The 7,598-nt window shown below is 41.6% G+C and overlaps 1 protein-coding gene across 1 annotated transcript in view; it reads right to left on the bottom strand.

Moving 5' to 3' along the window:
• The window catches only part of treh (trehalase (brush-border membrane glycoprotein)), a 141,089-nt gene that overhangs the window by 48,792 nt on the left and 84,699 nt on the right, over positions 1 to 7,598 (bottom strand). The gene's annotated exons all lie outside the window — the stretch shown is intronic.

Here is a 7,598-nt window from a genome sequence, read left to right as displayed (position 1 = left end):
CCTTGTCACTCTCTTTGATATTATAATATTTCTAATATCTACGCATGCTACACCCTGAACATTACATTTGGTCTTGCAGACTTAAAATGCACGAGTGCACCGCCTTTTCCTGAAATTAATTGAGTCAATCAAAAAGCAGAGAATGTGTGTTTTTATTTCTATCCGGTTGGGATCAGATCAGGCCTATCTGATCCCAACAGATCTTTTTGATCACAGACCTGAGATCACATTTCTAAAAAGGGGGGCACCATCCCTCTGGAGGGGACCTGGTGAGTTCACATTTTTAAAGTTGAGGTAAATCAAACACACTGTGAACTGAGACACTTCAGATGATATGTTTTTTCTTTTTTTGGGGGGGTGGGTGGGTAATATAAAGTTACTCATAGTGCAGATCCAGTTGTTGCACTGGTGGAGACCTGCTCTTTTCCTCAGTTGAATACTCCCTCTGCTGGTATGGGTAGCAGAAGTAGGCTTGGCAACACACCCTCAGTGAACTGGGGGGGAGACGTATTCCTTGCAAGGATACAGCTCCTGACTTTTTTTAAATGGAGACAGGAGTTCAACATGTGTTTTATACAAATTTCCACCTGGGAGAAGCTGAAAGAGCACGTGTGTTTAAACAGATAAAAACACTTACATTAGGCTGAATCTGAGAAGACATCTACACCCTTCTGTTGCCGGCTACCGCTCCGCCCTACCAAAGTGCCATAAACAAGGAAACAGGAGACACTGTACATACACACAATACTTGTCCAGATGTTTCCACTGCTGCACCTAACGGTTAATGGTCTTGTGCTTTTATGAGGCAACCACAGTTGAATGTGAGGGAAGGACACATGCAGCACGAGTCCTAAATCCTTGAGCTGCAGTGATTTATACTGAGAGGGAGATGAATAAAACACAAATCTGCAGTGGATATGGGTCAGAGGAGAGCACTGAAAACACACAGACACCACAGAGGTGACTGGCTCCGACTCCCTGACCTGCAGACACGGAGCGAGAGCGGCCACGCTGGTCAGAGTCGTGCAGGAGGCTGACCACCTTCCTCATGACCTTCTCCTTCCAGACAAGGCACATAGGACTGGCATTAATCAGATGATGAAGCCGCCATCACACCTGTTGGCATCGGACATTTTTAATCATTGAGTGATTAAATAGCTTGAGATTTTAATTATGCCATTGGGTAGTGATCAGCACTCTGCATTATTCTGTCATTATATGCCAAATCAGACTGGATGTAGTAGAAAAGCACTGGATTTTTATTTTGTTTTTGTTTTGAATAAAAAAATATCTATAAAAATATATGTAATATTTGTGAGACGTATCTTGTTTTTTTTTGTCATGGTTCTTTTTTCCCTTTGATTTGTGTGTACAATAGTGCAGACACACTAATTGCCAAACAAGAGTATTGTTTTAATCAAAGGGGAGAATACTCTTCTGCACATTGTTTTGATTCAATAATTTTAGGCTCTAGGCATCACTCCTGCCAAATAGACCAGCCCGGGGATATTTAAGAGGGAATAAAACAGCCCACAGCCAGAGTATGCAGCATTTGTATTTTATGATGAAAATGCAAAAAGATGCTGTGAATTCTATCCCACCGTCCCCCCCTGAGATATGTTTTATCTGAGTCCATTATTCTCTGCTGGTATATGGCAAGCAGACGAATGAGCTCAATTAGGTGAGGAAATGAGAGGAGAGGAAGAATTTGGACCCCGTTATTTGGAGGGAAAGAAAATGAAACATTGGAGGAAGGTCAAGAGAACATAAGAAAGGAGCAGTGGGGAATGAGAAACCAGGAGAGAGAGAGAGAGAGAGAGAGAGAGAGTGAGAAGAGGGAGATAGAAAGAGTGAGACAGAGAGGATGAGAAAGTGAAACTATGTTGTCATGGAAACTGGCATGGATCTGAAGAGCAAAACAAGAATGTAAATTGGTTTACCCTTAGGGAATGTGATGGCGCTACAGGGGAGAAATAAGCTGGGAGATGCGTTTAAGGAGGACCTTCCATAACACTGTATGCAAATAATGAGATTTGAAAGAAAAATGAATTTACAATAGTAATAATGATGACAAAACTATAGGTATTTAAATGTAGAGGTGTAATGTATTGACTACAAGCGGAGACAGTGGTAGCTGATCTCTTTAGGCTGAACAGCCACTTACAAATGACTAATTAAAAATTGTGCTTATTTGAGAGGGAGGTGAAGAGGTCGCTGTGAGTGGATGAATTACTAATGTGTGTAAACAAGTTGATGCTGAGCCACTGCTGCACGCTGACATTTAGTGATGGAGACACATGTTAGCCCTCTCCACGCTCATCATTATGGATGACGACGGCGGTTTTCACCTTAAGCCACCTGTCAGTAGCTGCCAGAAGTCAGTGCAGGAGACCCTTTGGTGCAGGGACCAAAAGTTTTCATTATTGTACACCCCCCCCCCCTCACCTGTGTGCTTTTTCACACCACCAAAGCCTTTTCTGGCACTTTGCTCAAAAAGCATTCCTCTCTCAGTCGACTGCTGGAATCCCATCATTAGATTTGATTTTAAAGTCGGCTAGAGATGATAGGAATGTTGCCAAGAAACGAATGGTTTCCGTGGTGACAAACGCTACCCCTGCCATTGTGTGTAGCAATGTAGGAAGTCAAGTCCCTCACCTACAATCTCTGCCGCCGCTTTCAGAGTGGATACGGAGTACATCTGAGAAGAACACCATGTACTCAACAGACAATAGCTTGTGTGAGTGTGTGAGTGTGTGTGTGCTCTTACTATACATACTATATAATGTACTATACATAGTATATTAAACTATACTTCTTCAGGTTAGTTTCTCATATTGAATTCACATAAATTAAAGTATTTTTTATGCGATACACATGTTTTTGCACACGGCACACACTGAAATTGTATAATGTGCTTCAATGCTGGACTTCACCCATAATGTAATGATATTTGCTGTTGCAGAAAAGGCTGTGCACCAAATTATGCATACAAACGCATAACATATGAGACAATAACCAAGAAAAGAATTGACACAGTAGGTGCAAAAACAGGCAGACAAATCTAATTGAATCTATATACCACATTGAAACACTGCGTCAGTCTTGACATACAATATTGTCATTATCAGTCATAGTATCATAGTATCTTCAATACCTCAAACAAAAAAGGATCAACACGAGGAAAACAACATGGCAATGAAGCATCAGTGGCTGACGTTGATAAATAGCTTGAATAATCTAATAAACGTGTGCAGTTTGCTTGTTCAGTCTCTCTGACAGCCTGACAGTGGTGTAAACGGGGAGAAGCGGTTGCCGTGGCGGCTCATGCAGGTACAGGACCGGTATCTCAAACAGGTGGTTTCCCAGATGAGAGAAGTCAGCAACAATCGTGTTTTCATATTGCCCTTCCTTTAAAATCACACAGGTGTTTGATGGAGGGCAGCCAGCAGACACAGACATGACAAACAGCTCAGAAAAGAAGGAGGCAGAGCCAGACCACGCAGTGATTGATGCCGAACGGATTTACATTGATAAGAAATTGGACCAGAATTTGCTGCCACTCGTTTCAGCTGCCAGTGATGAGACAGGAGCAGCTTCTTTCAGTCAGACCGGAGATGTTTCAACTGAGGGTTTGTGATGCATTTAATCGAGTCAACTGTGTGCACAAGGTAATATTGCTGATTACTGAGGAGAGATGAGCATCTGGTTCTTGTGGAAGTCAACCTAATCTTCACATTCACACTTCTTATTTGTGCTATGATCAAAGTTGTTGGCACAGCTAAACACCCATGTGGCCAACGCAGTAGATGGCCAACGTGTTTTCCTGGATTAGGTTGGAGGTGAATTAAAGTGATGTTCAGTTGGGTTGTTCAGGTTTTCACAAAGCTTGTCTCCCTTATTGGACATGATGAGATTGGACAGGATGATTTTACACGGATACTATAACTAAAGCTAGACTCCATGAACCTGTTGATGGCAAAGTACCCATGATCCTTACAGGTGAGCCACACTGAGCTTGGAAAGCACGCTTAACTCCTTCGTGACTTAGTCAAACACTAAGCAGGAATCACAGCACTCTACCACAGGTTTAAGACGATATCCTGGCGCTCTTTGACTCAGGCGCGTCTTTGGATGAACTGCAGAAGGTCTGATCTCACATTTACTCCCAATACGGACAAAACTAGCTGCTCTACACTCTTCGCTATCATTGCAGTCAGTGAACAATGATATAGCTTTATTTAGTTCTTTCATCGTACTGGTGTTCAGACTAATCTCCACCTGCTCAAATATCAACACGAAGCTCCACAACACAACTGAACATCTGCACACTTCCCATTGTGGAAAAGCAGAGCAGACAGTAGATGGCGGTAGAGTTACTCTGATGAATTTTAATTATGGTCACAGTCAGTCACCGCTCCCTTCTGTTGGTGACAGCTTTGCTTAGCACAAAGGCAGGTATGACTCACCGAAAAGCAGGAAAAGAAGAAGCAGTGGTCTTTCAAAAGCTGGCAAATCCAGATTTAGTTTGAAGTGCCATTTGGATGCCATGTTGGATAATGTGTGTCTGAACTAGTCGCCAAATAGTTAACCACAAAACATTAAAACTTAAATAAATTAGATCAATCAATATTAAATAGTTTTCAAACAATTTCCAAATTGTATTGTTTGCTTATAAATAAGATGTATTAATACTAATATTAAACACTATATGTCAACACTATATAAAACACCCAGTGCAGTGAACATGGAGAGAAAGGAAAGCTAAAAAGTAAGAAAAAAGAAGAAAAGATGTCCCTGCAGTCATTAGGAACATCATTCTGTCCTCTAATCAACATGCAGTCAACACCTGCAGGACAGGAAACAGTTCACTTACTTGCTTTTTATGTGTCATTTTGTTTTACATAAACTAATTACACTAAAAAAAATGTCTTTTTCTAACTCAGATTAAAGATGACTACTCTGATACTATATGTAAGAGGCCTACAAATCAAAATATCAGTGCCCGACGATGTAACATCCCACCATGCACCGGTGCACATTTACATTTGTGAGGGTAATGGGAGACACAGCGCAGGCCGTGCCTATGCAGTTTAATGGGGCCACATGAGGTGAGGTCCTGCACTATTTGTGAATTGAGGCTTGACCCTAAAAAAGGTTATGGAGACTGGAGGTGTTGCTGTGACCCTTCGTAAAGCCCCGAGTGCCCTGCCTGCTCGGGCAAACACAGTGCTCAGCACTCCCTTTGAAACAGTGAGAGCTCAAAACAGTCTGGATCTTATTAAATCCCTTTGTCTTTCTCCCATTCTCCCCTCCTGGTTGTGCTGTCTGTTTTTAGTTTGTGTTATTCATATTCACTCCATTACGACCCTCCTCCCCTCCATCTTAAGCGTCCCACAATGCATTTCGCCAGGACTGCGAGGCAGATGTTGAGCCAAATTAATTCTGGGTACAGAAATGTTAGACAAACTTGGACATTGAACATAAAGCTGAGGAATAATTGAACGATTAACATGTTTGTATGAGATTCTTTTATGCGATAAAACTGCACAGGGCCATAAAAGAGACAACCAGTTTATTCTATTGATCCTGGCAGAAATGCTTGCCCAAGCCCACATGACAGAGCAGCTGGCTGAGAGTGGCCTCATCTGGAACTGCCATCAGTTGCTTGTTAAATGCAGTGTGCGAGTGGGGCGGGAACATGGCAGCATGCGGTCTCAGCCAATCCATAACCAGACACTGGGAACCGTGCACACAAGCTGCAGGTCACAGAGCAGTTTGTTTAGTGTGTGTGTGTGTGTGTGTGTGTGTGGGTGTATGTGGGCTACATGCCTATGCTGGACCAGACCATGATATAGAATCTGTGCTCCCCTCCTCTCTCTCTCTCTCTCTGAATCCTGTCTATGTAATTGATCCCAGACTGGACATTTGAGTTGCCAGCAGCGATTCATATCGTTTTTATCTTTTAGACAAGCCTCTACCGCTTCCAGATGGGGAAGGCACTCTGGGGTTCAAGTTTGCTTTTGAAAAAATGTAATGCTTTAATGTTTTTACCTTACACAAACCATGCTGCAAGAGCAGAAACCTACACGTGTGTGATACAGCCCGTCACAGATTTGTGGAAAATTCATAGGCTATGTACTGTAGTTTGTTGTTTACCTTTGTTGCTGTTTGCTTATGTGAACTGAATTGAAGCATATCGTGGTATGCTGGTGACAGTCTCAGCAGTGTAGCATTGTGAAAAAGGTGCGGTTTTATGTTGTTTTTTGCTGTGATGTGTGCGTGAAACATGAAATTATTTACACAGCATCTACGTATGTTCAAATTTCCCTTTAAAGGGCACAGTAAACATAAAGGTAAGCTGTACCTTGTACTTTAGCTCAACCACTCTAAACTTAATACTTCATCCATGATGGGAAACACTGATCGTCTGGATATCTGCTCATATTCAACAACAAAAAACTTTTTATGTTCCAACTGCGACAACACAAGTCTTTTTCTTCTCATAATCTTCACAGGATCCAAATAATGAGAGGAGGAACAAAAGCAACAGTCACTTGGACTAAATTACTGACCTCTTAACAGTCACCTTTCCCACCCTAAAAGCGCTCATGACCTCCTTCATATAAATGGCAGAAACCACTCACCAGAATGAGCGAGTATCCATTTTAGAGGCTCGTAAAGTGGCTGAAGGGAACAGAAAGACGGCAAGAATTAGTCTCTCACTGATGGCTTTTACCTTTGTCTTACATGGAAACATCTGTCACAAGTTACATTGAGGTGTTTGAGATTAAATAAACTTTCCAGTCAAGTCATAAAAGCTTGCAGGAAAGTTCTTGAAATTTATTTTTTTTTAATGTATAAAGGACATTTTGTGATGCAAACATACATTATCATATAGTATTCATTGAAAATATGGTTAGGATTTACAAATGTACGATGGTAAAGCTAAATGATAATAATATCTGAATTACACCTGAGTCGTCAACAACTTCATCGCCCGTGTTGGAAAAGTTGTTCACATCAGTGCTAAAAGGTCTCCAACTTCAAACTCCCCCACTGTGAGAAGAAGATACGACAACATTTATGCATCAGTTTGAAATTAAATCACTGGAACACAATTTCCTGTTCTTCTCTGCGCTGGCGAGATTTCCTAAAACACGGTGTGAGGGATTAACGCTGCTTTCACTCATTCAAAGTGGCTGTGAAGCTTCAATGGTAAAGATCTGTTTCTTTTGTTCCCTTTCCTGCGAAAAAGTGATTTCATTAGTGTTTTTTTTTCACTGCAGCAACGTCAGCTGCATTTCATGAATATGTCAGCGTGAAAGCCGATCACCAGTTGCAGGGGATCAGACTTGAGCCGACAGACGGGTGGGGGGAATACATGAACATATTAGCAGCTATGAAGTGACTTGATGTTAGCTGAGGTCATAGGTGGTTTCATGAAGTCACCACAGATTATAGATGTATTTATTCCTCAAGGTTCTCAACACTTTCTATCCTAAAGACACGTTTTCAGCTCCAGAAACTCTCATGAACCTATAAGTAATACTAAGTTGTAAGAAGAAGTTGTTGGAAGAAGCTCTTAATTGTTTTAGAGA

The sequence above is a fragment of the Pempheris klunzingeri genome, chromosome 4 (assembly GCF_042242105.1).
Source record: "Pempheris klunzingeri isolate RE-2024b chromosome 4, fPemKlu1.hap1, whole genome shotgun sequence".
Taxonomy (NCBI): Eukaryota; Metazoa; Chordata; class Actinopteri; order Acropomatiformes; family Pempheridae; genus Pempheris; species Pempheris klunzingeri.
This window is presented reverse-complemented; position numbering and strand designations above follow the sequence as displayed.